Raw genomic sequence first — 16,601 nt, 5'->3', positions numbered from 1 at the left:
TGGCACCAGTATCTCTCCCAATCTTCCTCGGTGAAGACCAAAGCAAAGAATTCATTATGGCTTTATCTTCCCTAAGTGCCCCTTTTACCCCTCAGTCATCTAGCAGTCCAACCAATTATTTTCCCAGTTTTTATAATGTGTTTATGCATCCAATGCAATCTTTTTTCGAAGTCCCTCTTTGCCTTCCTTATCAGTGCTTTGCATTTGACTTATTTATTTTATTTATTTATGTATTGCATTTGTATCCCACATTATCCCACCTCTTTGCAGGCTCAATGTGGCTTACAATAAATCATGGATAGTGGAAATGAGAGGAGAATTGACATTTAGTGTTACAGAAGTAATTTGGGTAGCATGGTAATGGAAAACAAGATAGTAACATGACATAAGGCATTCTTAACATTGCTAGATATGTGTGGGAATTTCACAAGTTTTGGTCTTTGTGGTATATCTTGTCGAAGAGATGGGTCTTCAGTTGTTTGCGGAAGTTGGTCAGTTCATAGGTCGTTTTTAGGTTCCGTGGCAGTGCCATTCCTTATTCTGTTTCTTATTATTTTCGCTTGGATCCTTCTTCCATTTTCTGAAGGATTTTCGTTTAGCTCTAATAGCTTCCTTCACCTCACTTTTTAACCACGCCGGCTGTCACTTGACCTTCCTTCCTCCTTTTTTAATACATGGAACGTAACTGGCCTGTGCTTCCAGGATGGCATTTTTAAACAGCATCCAGGCCTGATGTAAATTTTTGACCTTTGCAGTTGCTCCTCTAAGTTTTTTTTTTCACTGTTCTTCTCATTTTATCATAGTCTCCTTTTTGAAAGTTAAATGCTAACATATTGGATTTCCTGTGTGTACTTACTCCAGAGCTTATATCAAATCTGATCATATTATGATCACTGTTATCAAATGACTCCTCTTGTCGGCTCCTGTACCAGCTGCTCCATAAAGCAGTCCTTGATTTCGGCAAGGAATTTTACCTCCCTAGCATGCCCTGATGTTACATTTACCCAGTCACTATCGGGGTTATTGAAATTACCCATTATTATTGCGTTGCCCAGTTTGTTAGCCTCCCTAATTTCTGATAACATTTCTACATTTGTCAGTTCTTCCTAGCCAGGTGGACAGTAGTTCACTCCTATCACTATCCTTTTCCCCTTTACACATGGAATTTCAATCCACAGTGATTCCAAGAAGTGTTTTGTTTTCTGCAGAATTTTCAATCTATTTGATTCAAGGCCCTCCTTAACATACAATGCTACCCCTCCACCAATTTGATCCACCCTATCACTACGATATAATTTGTACCCTGGTATGACAGTGTCCCACTAGTTATCCTCCTTCCACCAGGTCTCAAAGATACCTTTTATATCTAATTTTTCATTTAGTGCAATATATTCTAACTCTCCCATCTTATTTCTTAGGCTTCTGGTATTCGCATATAGACAGTTCAAACTGTGTTTGTTGTTCCTATTTACATCTTGCTCAGCAGTTGACAGTGATAATTTGCAATATTTTGTCTGCTTTTTATTTAAAGACACCTGCCAGCTTATAATCGAAAGTGATCGCCGGCCACCTTCCGACACAAATCGGAAGATGGCCGGCGATTTCTTAAAAGCGGCGAAATCGGTATAATCGAAAGCGGCATTTTTTACAGCATCGCCGCTTTCCCGTTGCTTCGCCGGCGAAAGTTCAAGGGGGCGTGTCGGTAGATTAGCGAAGGCGGGACATGGGCGAGCATGGGCGTGGCTACCAGATGGCCGGCTTTCGCCGATAATGAAAAAAAAAAAAGCGGCGTTAAGCAGTATTTCGCCGGGTTTACTTGGTCCTTTTATTTTCACGACCAAGCCTCAAAAAGGTGCCCCAACTGACCAGATGACCACTGGAGGGAATGGGGGATGACCTCCCCATACTCCCCCAGTGTCACCAACCCCCTTCCATACTAAAAAAAATAAAACTAAAAACCTTTTTTGCCAGCCTGTATGCAAGCCTCAAATGCCGTACCCACTTCCATGACAGCAGAATGTGTTCTATCCTCCGACAGCCTTTCCCTGGTTGCGATGTGGCTCTCGGGTGAGTGTGACACCTTTTCTGTTACGTGCCCTGCAGAGTCACATTAGCAATGCATTGTGGTGGGTATAGGGTACTGGGCTCTACTCCCATGGTGCTTTTCCCCCCTGCTAACTGGGTCAGAGTGTGCCCTGTTTTGTTTCCTGTTGTAGTCTATGCGGTAGTGGCCATTTTTGTAAGCCAGTTTTAGTTCCCTTTCCTGTGTTACCCACGTTAGAGAACATAGTTCTTACCTTGAATGGTGCTGAAAGAGGGCATTGTACACCATTGTGCCAGCTCTGACCTACTGCTAATCTTAGTACCAGGGGACTCTTTGCCAGTGGGGCACAACCTCTGATCTGCAGTTAACTGTGAGTAAACGTGGTTATTTCAAGAAAGGACTTTTTCAGAGAGATTAGTCTTCAGGTGTGAACTGGTGTACCAAAGTTTTACAGCAACAATAAGTCCTAGAGGCTGTATGCAGGTCCCTGGAGCAATTTTACTGGGTGCAATACATTTGTGGGTAGTGGGTTTGGGGTGGGGAGGGGGTTGGGGGGCTCAGCTCCCAAAGGGAGCTATGCACGTGGGAGCTTTTCTGAAGTCCACCGCAGTGACCCCTAGGGTGGCTGGTTGGTGTCCTGGCATGTCAGGGGGGCCAGTGCACTAAAAATGCTGGCTCCTCCCACGGCCAAATGCCTTGAATTTGGCCGCGGTTTGAGATGGCCGGCATAACTTTCCATTATCGCTGAAAAACAAACCCGGCCATCTCAAACCCCAGCCAAATTCAAGGCATTTGGCCGGGCTAAACCATATTATCGACAAAAAAGATGGCCGGCCATCTTTTTCGATAATACGGTTCCGGCCAGCTGTAGCGCCGCCGCCAACATAGATCGCCGGCGATCTATTTGGCTGGTGACGTTTGATTATGCCCCTCCTGGTCTACTATGGTCTCTGTTGCAACCTTACTATCAGGATACCCTATGTTCCCAGTTTTGGTGACATCTTTGAAAGATACTTTGTTCCAAACTATGCATTTTTGAATGACTGTTGGCCTTCTCCCAGGTTCTAGTATAAAAGATGCTCTATCTCCTTTTTAAATGCTGGTACCAGCAGCCTGGTCCCATCCTGGTTAAGGTGGAGCCCATCATTCCGGAATAAGCTCCCCATCGCTTCATCCACACATTGAGACTCCGGAGCTCAGCCTGTCTCTTGGGCTCTGTGCGTGGAATGGGGAGCACTTGCATTATCTCCCACTCCACTGTATCAACCACTTTTTCAGCGTGAGAAAGGGTTTGGGAAGCACTATTATATCTGCCTGTAGCATAGATGGAGGAATTCCTCATCTCTGAGCATGGATTTGAAGATCTCTGCCTGAACTGGGGTGAGAATCCCTGCAGACGTTTTATAGAATTCTGAGGATAAACCATCAAGCCCAGGAGATTTACCTGGTTTCAATGTGGCAATAACCTCTACCTGAATTGCCCCCTCTAGTAATGCAGTATAGTCCCTCCTTAATCTAGGCAAAGAAGCCTCAGCTAACATAGTAAGTGACGGCAGATAAAGACTTGAATGGTCCATCCAGTGACAGTCTGCCCAACAGTCATATTAATTATCAATTCAAGATTAAATCAGCAATAGTGCTTACTTTACTTACAGTCTGCCAGAAATATCTAACATCTGGGTCTATCAGTGCATAACAAATGAGTTGCTTTGATCTGGCTTTGCCCCATTAGCTCTGTAGAAAAAGAGTTTTGATATCCCTAAAAAATAATCTTCTACTTCCTTCATTGTAGGGTTCACCTCCTGGGTATACAGTTTTCGATAATGAAGAAAACAGGTGGCTCCCAATGACTTCCAGTTGGCAAACTCCAGCATCAGTTTAATGAGTCTGTGACAACGGTGTAGAAGGTACTGGCACTACTTGTCTTCGACTGATGAAAAGTCAGGACAGCTGTTTGAAGCCCCGAGAGAAGGTGGTGGTGGGATTAAACAAACTGGGTTTGAGTAGCTGAGTTATCTGAACCATTGGAGGCAGACTCCTCTCTCCCTGGGTGTTGTTCTGGATCTGTTTACAATTTTTTTTGCCAAAGTGGCTTCTATTTGAAGATCACTTTAGGAAAGGGAGATTGAAAGCCTGCTAGTGGAATTTCTGAACAGCTGGTGCTTTGTAATATTGCAGATATCGTCTCTGGGAATGCCAGCACCAGATCACTCCTTTACTTTGTTACTTTGAGGCCTCAGGTACCTGCCCCTCCCTACCTAGCAATATCAGTAGGTCTCTCTCATTCCCTCCCCCGCCCACCCCAAGTCCTGAGATTCATTTGCAGAATACAGGAATCTGAATTTTGACAATTTCATGTAATTTCATTTCCCCCCTCCCCTCCCTCCTCCTCCAATTTTAAAATTGCCCAACATGGTAAGCAACAAAGTTTACAATAAAAATGTATCTTCTTTTCCTATATCCATCCAATCCTTTAACACCCCAGCTTCCTAAAAATCAACCCTCACTGAGACCTAAGCCAAAATGACCTGCAAGTCACTCACCATAGCTCATAATGGACCCTTTAACCAAGACCCAACACAAAGAAGGTTATGCAGCCATGTTTGCAGTTGAATATTTAATACAAATAAATCCTAATAAATAAATAAATGTAACTGGTTGATCTTCAGGGCGGATTCTGCAGCAGTGGTTCCCAAACTGTGAGTTGGAACCACATATGAGGTCACAGAAGCAGAGCTACTCCTTCCCTCTCCCAGTAGTGGCAGTCAGCATGGGGGCCTGTGAGTTAGTGACTGTTCACAGGTCCTGCCTTTTCCTCCTAGCAGAGTACTGGGATCTGGGAGTACACACTGACACACGGGGCCTGTGCCACTGCTGCTGGTACTGCTCTCATGTTTTGGATAAGGGGGGGGGCGCGGGTGGAGGTGGATCAGACATTGGCGGGGATTAGAATTGAAGCACCGGGAGATAAGGTGATTTGTCCACGATCACTTCAGAGGATCAATGACAGAGATGGGGATTAGAACTGAGGCACAGGAAATGATGTGATTTATCCAGGTCACACAGAGTGTCCCTGATGTTATGAATTACCAGAACTCCTCCTGACTCATGGTCTCTACATCTTACCCTCCTACACTACAGTTCTGACCTCATTTGAGTTTTGAAAATGGAGCAAGAAGGCTTGGTTTAGATGAAACATTCAACTGGATATTCCTGCTTCTGGGTAGCTTTAGGGCAATAGGATGAGTCAATACCCCCCTCCCCCCACTTTCTCTAGAACAGTTTTCTTGTGGCATCATGTGGCTCCCAGCAGATGAGAGTTGGCAGTACCCAGATTTCAGCACCACTCCTCCATTTTTAGATGCTTTTCTTCCATGTAAACTGATTAATGTTGTCATTATGTGATTGTTTGTGTATCAGGGTCCATCACTCTGTATAGATTTGGCTGAAATTTGGTAGGAACGTGTATTCCATATCCTAGAACTGAAATACATATATAGATGAGATGTTTTACCCCACCAAGTTTTCTTTTCCCACTTGGAGGATTGCGTGACTAAAGCGATCTGTGCACCAATCTGACAAGGAAATCCATCAATGCCAGGACAGAGGGTGACTTTTAGAGGATGCTCCTTAATTATTGGCTCTTTCATGTGCAAGTTTTCAAAACCTACGAATGACTCCACACGACATGGCGGCTTATCAAATCACAGAATGTGTGTAGTGCCACTATTTTTCTGGACCATGCACATTTCTAAAGTAGAGTTTCATGGGGACAGAAATTTCACCAATCCCCACTGGAATCTAACACATACCCACCAGTACCTGCTAAGATTCATTCCATCCCCACCCATCCCTGCAATTAATCTTCTCCATCCTCACCTGTACCTATAGGAGTTGACGTTATTACTTACTTGCTTGCCGTCCTTCATTTCTTCCCAGTTCCAATAACTTTCTGCAGTTTTTGAATGGTATTCACTATTCAACCAGTGAGTGTTCCAGGCCTCATTCTGGTCATTATCTGCCTTGCTTAGTGCATTCGAAGCCTCATTCTGGCATTGCCAGAGATTTTGATTACACTCCCGCAGGAGTCCCACAGCAACTTCTTTCATCCCTGCAGGAATCCTGTGATCCCTATCTCCATGCAGCTCTCTATTCTAAAGTAGTCTCATCTTGTCTATACTGCCATTTCCTTTAAAGAAGAAATAGCATTAACAGTGAAACTGTCTTTTTATTACTTAAGTCAGTTTCGTACAGTTCAACCATTCCTTGATATAGACTCTAAACAAACGTCTTTTGCATGCTCTCATAATTTGCTGTTTAGACTATTGTAATGCTATTTACTCAGGGCTACCACTTTTCTTACTGCGTCAACCTCAAACAGTGCAAAATACATAAGAACATAAGCACTGCCATACTGGGAAAAAACCAATGGTCCATCAAGCCCCGCATCCGGTCTCCGACAGTAGCCAATCCAGGCTCCAAGAACCCGGCAACCCCCCCTCCCCCCAAAAATAATTTTTAATAATATTCAATGGACTTTTCCCTCAGGAATCTGTCCAAACCCCCTTTGCAAACTCTTGCTAGATCCAAACCTTCTCACAACATAACTCCCCTTTTCATTTTTTATCACAGGCTTCCCATCACATATCAAATTCAGTTTCAGATGCTTTACTCTTGCATTTAAAACGCTACACTGCTCTGTCCCCTCCTTTCTTGCTGCTCTTGTGCCACCAATGTTACTTTGCTCCTTTAGGGGCCCTTTTACTAAGCCGCTTGTCTACGCGCGCCAAAATGGAATTACCGCCCGATTTCCGCGTGGCTCTTGCGGTAAATTTAATTTTTGGCGCGCGTCTGAACAATATTTTTTATTTTCGGGCGCGCCAAGTGGCATTGGCCACGCGTAGGTCATTACTGCCCAGATTCTTTACCACTAGGTCAATGGCTGGCGGTAAGGTCTCAGACCTAAAATGGACGCGCGGCAATTTTGATTTTGCCACACATCCATTTTCGGCAAAAAAAGGCTTTTTTTAACAGGTGCGCTAAAAAATGGTTTGGCGCGCGCCCAAAACCCTATACTACCGCAAGCCATTTTTCAGTGCACCTTTGTAAAAGTACATAAGTAATGCCACACTGGGAAAAGACCAAGGGTCCATCGAGCCCATCATCCTGTCCACGACAGCGGCCAATCCAGGCCAAGGGCACCTGGCGAGCTTCCCAAACGTACAAACATTCTATATATGTTATTCCCGGAATTGTGGATTTTTCCCAAGTCCATTTAGTAGCGGTTTATGGACTTGTCCTTTAGGAAACCGTCTAACTCCTTTTTAAATTCTGCTAAGCTAATCGCCTTTACCTGAATGATTACCGGCTACACATTCCATCTCCTAGACAAGCAGTATTAGACTGCACCTGAAGCAGTGCTTTTTACGGCACGGTGCCATCGTCTTGGAATGCTCTTCCATCTCAAGTGCCCCTGAAATTATCATGCCAGATTCTGCACCACTCTGCAGACCTACTTACTTCAAAGATCTTTTGGAGATTATGCGTCAGGGGGTGCCCAGACATCTCAGTTCCATTGACCCAATATAATACTTATTCTATTTCTTTTGTCTTTGTTGAATGATTATTACTATCTTATTTGAATTGGAGCTCTGTATTCTTTTGTGTATTGTTATTTTATTGTACACAGCACAGTGATGCCTACAGGAAAGATGGCATATACAATTTTAAATAAATCATAAACCATTTTCTTGATCCAGTCAGCATGCAGAATTGCAAAAAATGCCACTATAGATTGAGGGCAGAATCCTTTCCATAAATTCTACTTATGTTTGTGATCTAATGACACAAACACAGCTAGAATTCTTGCCTTTATATCAGCCAGTAAAAAGTTGGGATGTGGGACAGAGAGGCTGTTTCTCTTGATACCAAATATCCTAAGACTTCAAGTATTTCTGAGTCAACGACTTCACCTCCTCTGGTAACGATTCTGTTCTAGATCTTTTAAATCACTTTCAGAAGTCTTTCTGCATCAGTCATTCGTGATTGTAGTGCCTGGCATCATTCCTGCATTACTCCTGGATTCAGTGTGGTGACTGAACACTAAAAATGTTTTATGGGAGGCAGCTCTTGACACCAGTGAGCTGACTTTACAAATTCCTTCCGCTCCATATCATACTTGGCTTGTGCTCTTGTTCACTTCACTTTGTTCAGAATGTGCTGTTTTTTTTAATCATGTGCTAAAACATCTAGTTGGTATTTTCTTAACAAGGCACCTAAATTGTTATAAATAATGGAGTCAACATTCAATGTGATTAACTGGCCAGAAACGCCTGTTTAGGGCTAATCATTGATTTTCAGCAGCCCTGAACTGGTTAGCGTTGATCTATTTTGGGAATGTTCCAGGGGCGGAGTTGGCACTTCACCAGTTATTTTCGAAAGAGAAGGACGCCCATCTTTCAACACAAATTGGAAGATGGGCATCCTTCTCACAGGGTCGCCCAAATCGGCATAATTGAAAGCCGATTTTGGGCGTCCTTAACTGCTTTCCATCACGGGATGACCAGAGTACACGGGGGCGTGTCGGAGGCATAGCGACAGTGGGACTGGGGCGTGCCTAACACATGGGCGTCCTTGACCGATAATGGAAAAAAGAAGGGCGTCCCTGATGAACACTTGGACGACTTTACCTGGTCCTTTTTTCCTTACGACTAAGCCACAAAAATGTGCCCTAAATGACCAGATGACCACCGGAGGGAATCGGGGATGACCTCCCCTTACTCCCCCCAGTGGTCACTAACCCCCTCCCACCCTAAAAAAAAAATGAAAAATATTTTTTGCCAGCCTCAAATATCATACTCAGCTCCATGACAGCAGTATGCAGGACCCTGGAGCAGTTTTAGTGGGTGCACTTCAGGCAGGCGGACACAGGCCCATCCCCCCCCCACACTTGTGGTGGTAAATGTGAGCCCTTCAAAACCCACCAGAAACCCACTGTACCCATATGTAGGTGTCCTCCTTCACCCATAAGGGCTATGGTAGTGGTGTACAGTTGTGGGGAGTGGGTTTGGGGGGGGGGGGGTTGGGGGAGGGGGTTGGGGGGCTCAGCACACAGGGTAAGGGAGCTATTCACCTGGGAGCAATTTCTGAAGTCCACTGCAGTTACCTCTAGGGTGCCTGGTTGGTGTCTTGGCATGTCAGGGGGACCAGTGCACTACGAATGCTGGCTCCTCCCACGACCAAATGGCTTGCATTTGGTTGTTTCTGAGATGGGCGTCCTCGGTTTCCATTATCGCAGAAAACCAGGGACGACCATCTCTAAGGATGACCATCTCTAAGGTCGACCTAAATTTTGCGATTTGGGTGTCCCCGACCGTATTATTGAAATGAAAGATGGATGACCATCTTGTTTCGATAATGCGGGTTTCCCCGCCCCTTCGCCGGGACGTCCTGCAAGGATGTCCTTAGGAAAACTTGGGTGCCCCTTTTGATTATGCCCCTCCATATGCTCCTATGCATGACTTAGTGTTTACCTCGCACTAAAAATGATAGTATGCCCTTAGTGTGGCTTAGTAAACAGGGCCCTTAACCAGTTGAGCCAATATTAAGTGGCTGATTGGTTAATTTATAGTGGTTAAAGATAGGACTGCTGTCTGATTTAACTGTTAACCTTATCCAGTCTGGTGCTGAATATTCACACCCATAGACGGTTTAGTCCTGGGCACAAACCACAAATATTCAGCAGGAGGTAACTGGTTATCTCCTGCTGAATATTCATTTTTAGACAACCAAAGAGCAGCAGCGATCCAATGTTGCCGGTTATTGCGCAATATAACCAGTTGTCTTTTCGGCACTAACCAGCAATATTCAGCACCAAAACGCTATTTAACCGGACAGTGGCCATTTCTGACCAGTTAAATAGCGCTGAATATTGGCCAGACTGTATCTAGTTGATTCCCACCGGGCCTGGAAAAGGTTCAGGAGAACCAATCTGCAATCATTAATGGAACATATTAAACGTGGAGGTATTGTTAGAACTTCCAAATAGTCTCAGACACCCTCATGTAAACCTTGAAAGGCTAAAGTAAGAATCTTAAATTGAACTCTATACTGCATAGGGAGCCAATGACGTTTTTAAAATAGCAGAGTGACATGATCCCTGGCTGTGTTCTGTAGTGATTGTAAATGCTTCAGACTGAGTTGAGAAATAAATGCTATTACAATAGTCCAGATGAGAACTAATATAAGCATGATAAAGTATGGAGTCGTAAATTTCAATAAAGGGACTTCAGAGTGCTTGCATCACTGCTTCAGTCTTTAGAAATATTGGGCCAATATTTAAAGCAATTTAATTGGGCAGGAGCCTTTCCTGCTCGATTAAACTGCTTGTGCCTGCCTAACCTCTGATGTACAGTGGAACAGGGTGGTCAGTGGACGGAACTTGGGTGGAGCTGGTACTTAACTGGTTAGCTGTGATATTCAGAGTGCTAGTTGTTTAAGTAAGTGAGTAAAGTTAGGACAGCAATATGTCTGTCCTAACTTTAGTCACTGAGGTAATCAGGCACCGGTCTGAATGTTGGCCAGGGCCCGGTTAACTTCCAAGTAACAGCATGAGAGGTCTCTGATGCCCCCTCCCTTTCCTCCAAGACAATAGAGCCCCCACCCCCTTTAGGCCCCCTGGGCCAACATTGGATATCCCTGGTTGCTAGGGGGGGGGCCTATGGGCAGGAACGATGCCCACTTGCACTATTTGCTAGTACCTTGTTAGTACCCAAGGCTGCTGCTAGAAGTCACAGTGGCCATTGAGGCCACATCTACAAGGGCAGGAGTGAATAGGCATCACTCCTACTTGCAGGACTGCCTACACCACCAGGGATATACAAGGTAGGCCTGTGGGGGTGGGGTATGGGGCTCTGTCTTCAGGGGGAGAGAGTGGAGACTTGGGGGGGGGGGGGTTGAGGACAGCTGATTCCTTTATGTGGGTCCTGGATGAATATCAGCTGGGACCCACATGCCCTAAATATTCAGTGTTGATGCCCAGACATGGCCTGGCTCACAGGGGTCAGTATTTTGATAACTTTTAATTATGCATCTAAAATCATTAGAGATTCCAAAAGAACTAATCAAATTATTTGCCTGATTTTGTTGCAAAGCTTGTCTGGGTTTCCTATTCCACTGCTTAAGGGGCTGGGGAAGAGCTGCAGGAGCAGAAGCAGTGAAATCCAGAACAGGGATAAAATTGAAGCAATATCACGGGAATATTTTAATTAGTTTCCTGAACCTCAAAACAATTTTAGATATAGAATTTAAAAATATATAAAAAGCATTTCTACTACTGGTCTGTTGACTATCACAGGAAGAGTAGCCTAGTGGTTAGCCAGAGAATCTGGGAAACTGGGTTCAATTCCCACTGCAGCTCCTTGTGACTCTGGGCAAGTCACTTAACCCTCCATTGCCCCGGATACAAAATAAGTACTTGTATATAACATGTATACCACTTTGATTGTAACCACAGAAAAGCAGTATATCAACTCTCATCCCCTATAAACTAGAGTGTTTATTTTAGAAGCGATATTCATGTTTTAGATGTCCATAAACCAGCATTAAGACATCCATAGTGCCCGATTTTGCAAAGCAAGTGGGTATGATCTGGGATTGTTGTGGGTGAGACTACGGCAGGCCTAAAAAATGGACATTCATCCCCTATTACAGAAGCGGAATGAATATCTATGTCCCACATGATGGACGTTGGGATCTAGAGTTGCTACTCGGGACGTCCAAATGTCAGAAATGCTCCTATTCATCAGCGCTTCATTGGAGAGTTTAGGGAAATTGACCTCCTTAATCCTCAGTGGTTGATATACTCTCTTCTTCACCCCCCACCCCAACCAAAACTGGCTCTGTAACAGCGTTGGGAAAAGTAAACATTTATAAGAACATAAGAATAGCCATACTGGGTCAGACCAATGGTCCATCGAGCCCAGTATCCTGCTTCCAACAGCAGCTAATCTAGGTCAAAAATACTAGGCAGAAACCCAATTAGTAGCAGTGTTCCATGCTACCAATCCCGGTGCAAGCAGTGGCTTCCCCATGTCTACCTCAATAGCAGACTATGGACTTTTCAAACCTTTTCTGTGCTTCTAAAACAGCTGATATAAATGTTTATGGTGCCATTTCAGGGAAGTTCGTGTGCCAGTTTTGCCCCGTTATAGAGGTCCATTTTACTAAAATATGTTTCTGGTACATGGAGCTGGTGCACAGATGTCCATTTCTCCATGTGTTTTAGAAGAGACCCTATATTGGCAGGTCCTGTTTATCATTTATTTATTTCCTATACCGTTTCTTAATTGCATACACAAGCCAGAACGGTTTACATTCTTTAAAAATACACAAAACTTTAAAATAACCTACAGGAACTCCATTTCTTTGACAGGAAAGCACGGCAAACCAAAAGCATCCATTCTGAGAATAAAAACAACAATAAAACAATCCATTCATAACAAATTTATGTGAACAAACATATGTTTTTTTCTGCAAATACATTCTGCCCCTGTTTCCCTTTTTTCATCCTAGATTACTTTCAAACGTATTTTGGAATAGGTATGTTTTTAGAAGTTTACGAAAATTAACATACGACTTTTCTAATCTGATAATTTTTGGAAGGCAATTCCAGAGAGCAGGAGCTACATAGAAAAAAGCTGAATTATTATTATTATTATTATTATTACATTTGTACCCCGTGATTTCCCACATAATGCAGGCTCAATGCGGCTTATATAGTAATTTGAAATACAAAGTTAATAGAATTTTAACGTCTAGTAGATTCCCATCTAGCTTTTTTTGGTGATGGAATTATTAACCTGTTATCATTTAATGATCGAAGTGTTCGTATAGGTGTATAGGGCAGAATGACATTCGCTAAGTATTGAGGAGTCAATAAATGTAAAGCTTTAAAAGTCAAAGTAAGAATTTTAAAATTTATTCTGGCTTCAACTGGAAGCCAGTGTAGATGATACAAAAAAGGTGTGATCCTGTCATATCTTGTGGCTCTGCAAATAATTCGAGCTGCGGTGTTCTGTATCGTCTGCAGCCGTTTTATATTGATCTTAGTAAGTCCTGCATAGACAATATTACAATAATCCAAACGTGTTGTAATATATGCATGTGTACATAACGAGGATTTATAAAGTTGCTAGTGGAATTTTAGTCTTAATCTTTTTGTAACACCAACTGTATCTTTTACCCTGGAATGGCGTTGCCATAACAGGTCTTTGTAAGCCACATGGAGCCTGCAAATAGGTGGGAAAATGTGGGATACAAGTGCAATAAATAAATAAATAAATAAAATTTGAGATGTTCCGACCTAGATAACATAGTAGATGACGGCAGAAAAAGACCTGCATGGTCCATCCAGTCTGCCCAACAAGATAAACTCATATGTGCTACTTTTTGTGTATACCTTACCTTGATTTGGATCTGTCATTTTCAGGGCACAGACCGTACAAGTCTGCCCAGCACTATCCTCGCCTCCCAACCACCAGCCCTGCCTCCCACCACCGGCTCTGCCACCTAATCTCAGCTAAGCTTCTGAGGATCCATTCCCTCGGAACAGGATTCCTTTATGTTTATCCCACGCATGTTTGAATTCCGTTACCGTTTTCCTCTCCACCACCTCCCGCGGGAGAGCATTCCAAGCATCCACCACTCTCTCCGTGAAAAAATACTTCCTGACATTTTTCTTGAGTCTGCCCCCCTTCAATCTTGTATCGTGCCCTCTAGTTCTACCGCCTTCCCATCTACGGAAAAGGTTCGTTTGTGGATTAATACCTTTCAGATATTTGAACGTCTGTATCATATCACCCCTGTTCCTCCTTTCCTCCAGGGTATACATGTTCAGGTCAACAAGTCTCTCCTCATACGTCTTGGAACGCAAATCCCGTACCATTCTCGTAGCTTTCCTTTGCACCGCTTCCATTTTTTTAACATCCTTTGCAAGATACGGCCTCCAAAATTGAACATAGTACTCCAGGTGGGGCCTCACCAACGTCATACAGGGGCATTAAAACCTCTTTTCTTCTGCTGGTCACACCTCTCTCTATACAGCCTAGCAATCTTCTAGCTACGACCACCGCCTTGTCACACTGTTTCGTCGCCTTCAAGTCCTCAGATACTATCACCCCAAGATCCCTCTCCCCGTCGGTACCTATCAGACTCTCCCCACCTAACACATACGTCTCCCGTGGATTTCTATTCCCTAAGTGCATCACTTTGCATTTCTTCACATTGAATTTTAATTGCCAAACGTTAGACCATTCTTCTAGCTTCCGCAGATCTTTTTTCATGCTTTCCACTCCCTCCGGGGTGTCCACTCTGTTGCAAATCTTGGTGTCATCCGCAAAAAGGCAAACTTTACCTTGTAAGCCTTCGGCAATGTCACTCACAAATATATTGAATAGAATCGGCCCCAGCACCGATCCCTGAGGCACTCCACTACTCACCTTTCCCTCCTCCGAGCGAACTCCATTTACCACCACCCTCTGGCGTCTGCCCATCAACCAGTTCCTAATCTAGTTCACCACTTCGGGTCCTATCTTCAGCCCGTTTAGTTTATTCAAGAGCCTCATGTACTATTTCTACTACTACTACTATTTAACATTTCTAAAGCGCTACTAGGGTTACGCAGCGCTGTACAATTCAACATAGAAGGACAGTCCCTGCTCAAAGAGCTTACAATCTAAAGGACAAATGTACAGTTAGTCAAGTAGAAGTCATCAAATTGGGGCAGTCTAGATTTCCTGAAAGGTACAGAGGTTAGGTGCCGAAAGCAACATTGAAGAGGTGGGCTTTGAGTAAGGATTTGAAGATGGGTAGGGAGGGGGCTTGGCGTAGGGGCTCAGGAAGTTTATTCCAAGCATAGGGTGAGGCGAGGCAGAATGGGTGGAGCCTGGAGTTGGTGGTGGTGGAGAAGGGTACTTAGAGGAGGGATTTGTCCTGTGAGCTGAGGTTTCGGGCGGGTTCCTGTGGGGAACCGTGTCAAAAGCTCTGCTGAAATCTAAGTAGATTACATCCATAGCACGTCCTTGATTTAATTCTCCGGTCACCCAGTCAAAGAATTCAATGAGATTCGTTTGGCACGATTTCCCTTTGGTAAAATCATGTTGTCTCGGATCTTGCAACTTATTTGCTTCCAGGAAATTCACTATCCTTTCCTTCAGCATGGTTTCCATTACTTTTCCAATAATTGAAGTGAGGCTTACCGGCCTGTAGTTTCCAGCTTGTTCCCTATCACCACTTTTGTGAAGAGGGACCACCTCCGCCGTTCTCCAATCCCACGGAACCTCTCCCGTCTCCAAGGATTTATTAAATAAATCTTTAAGAGGACCCGCCAGAACCTCTCAGCTCCCTCAATACCCTGGGGTGGACAAAGGAAGGAGATGCACATGGATGGAGGGGAAGGGAGAGAAGAGAAATGCTGGACATGGGTGCAGGGGAGGGAAGACAGAGGAAGTAGATGCACATGGATGGAGGGGAGGGGAGTGAGGAGAAATGCTGGATATGGATGGAGGAGAAACTGCTGAATTTAAGGGCTGGATGGGAAACACTTTGAGGGCAGATGCTGAAACTGGAGGAAGGATAGGGACAGGGCTTCAGATGGTAGACAGGACGCATATGGACACAGGAGGATGGTGAGAGAAAAAATATCAAATGGAAAGAAGACTCTGCATAAAACAGAAGACACTGGGACCAAAGCGAATAGAAAAACTAAATGATCAGACAATAAAGGTAGAAATTTATTAATTGGAATATGTCAGCTTTTGGAAATGTGCATCTGTGATATTTTTCATGTAAGTTTCAATTTTTCTAGTATTGCTTTACACTGAGTCTGACTTCTTGAGGTAACTTTCCAGTTCTGTATTTTGCCTTCATATTTTTTTTATTTCTAATTCCTTGTATCTTATCTGTTGTGTCACGTGTTTTTCATGTGTGATCAAGGTGCAGTATTCTGCTAGTGTGTAGTATCTGCAGCCCTTTTTTCTTTGTTTTGTTTTTTTCACTAGGTAGTGTATTGGTGTTTTAGAGCCCGGTGTAATTACAGTGCTGCCTTTCCACGCATAAGGTTGTAGCTCGTCCTGTCCTTGGAATTAGTGCTGTTATGGTTTGGTAAGGTTATGAGTGTGTTTTTGCACAAGCTTGTGTGTAGTGTTTTGCAGTGGAAAGACTGTGTGTTGGCCTTACTGAGGTGGCACCAAAACATCAAAAAGGGTGTAGAGCCTAAATCATGACACACTACCCCTTGAAGGATCTACATATAGAGCTTATGCATTTCTAAGGTCTACACTGGCATGGTACGGGAAAGGGGGTGGGGAAGAGGGAGTTCTGGATAAGGAGGAAGGAAGGGAGAGAGAAAGAGCTGGCTTTTTTGGGAATAACTATAGAAATCAAACAAAATAAAACATGGAAAAGAAAATAAGATGATACCTTTTTTATTGGACATAACTTAATACATTTCTTGATTAGCTTTTGAAGGTTGCCCTTCTTCCTCAGATCGGAAATAAGC

At 43.8% G+C, this 16,601-nt stretch overlaps 1 protein-coding gene across 4 annotated transcripts in view; it reads left to right on the top strand.

Moving 5' to 3' along the window:
• The window catches only part of LOC115482473 (claudin-4-like), a 189,110-nt gene that overhangs the window by 154,715 nt on the left and 17,794 nt on the right, over positions 1–16,601 (top strand). The window contains exon 2 of one of the 4 annotated variants that reach the window (XM_030222247.1): positions 3,837–3,951. The exons of 2 other annotated variants lie outside the window; for them this stretch is intronic. The gene's annotated coding sequence lies outside the window, so the exon portion shown is untranslated. Of the gene's footprint in view, positions 1–3,836; positions 3,952–15,815; positions 15,827–16,601 lie in introns of those variants that run through there. One more of the 4 variants, XM_030222249.1, reaches the window with a different exon arrangement.

Source organism: Microcaecilia unicolor, chromosome 13, assembly GCF_901765095.1.
Source record: "Microcaecilia unicolor chromosome 13, aMicUni1.1, whole genome shotgun sequence".
Lineage (NCBI taxonomy): Eukaryota > Metazoa > Chordata > Amphibia > Gymnophiona > Siphonopidae > Microcaecilia > Microcaecilia unicolor.
This window is presented reverse-complemented; position numbering and strand designations above follow the sequence as displayed.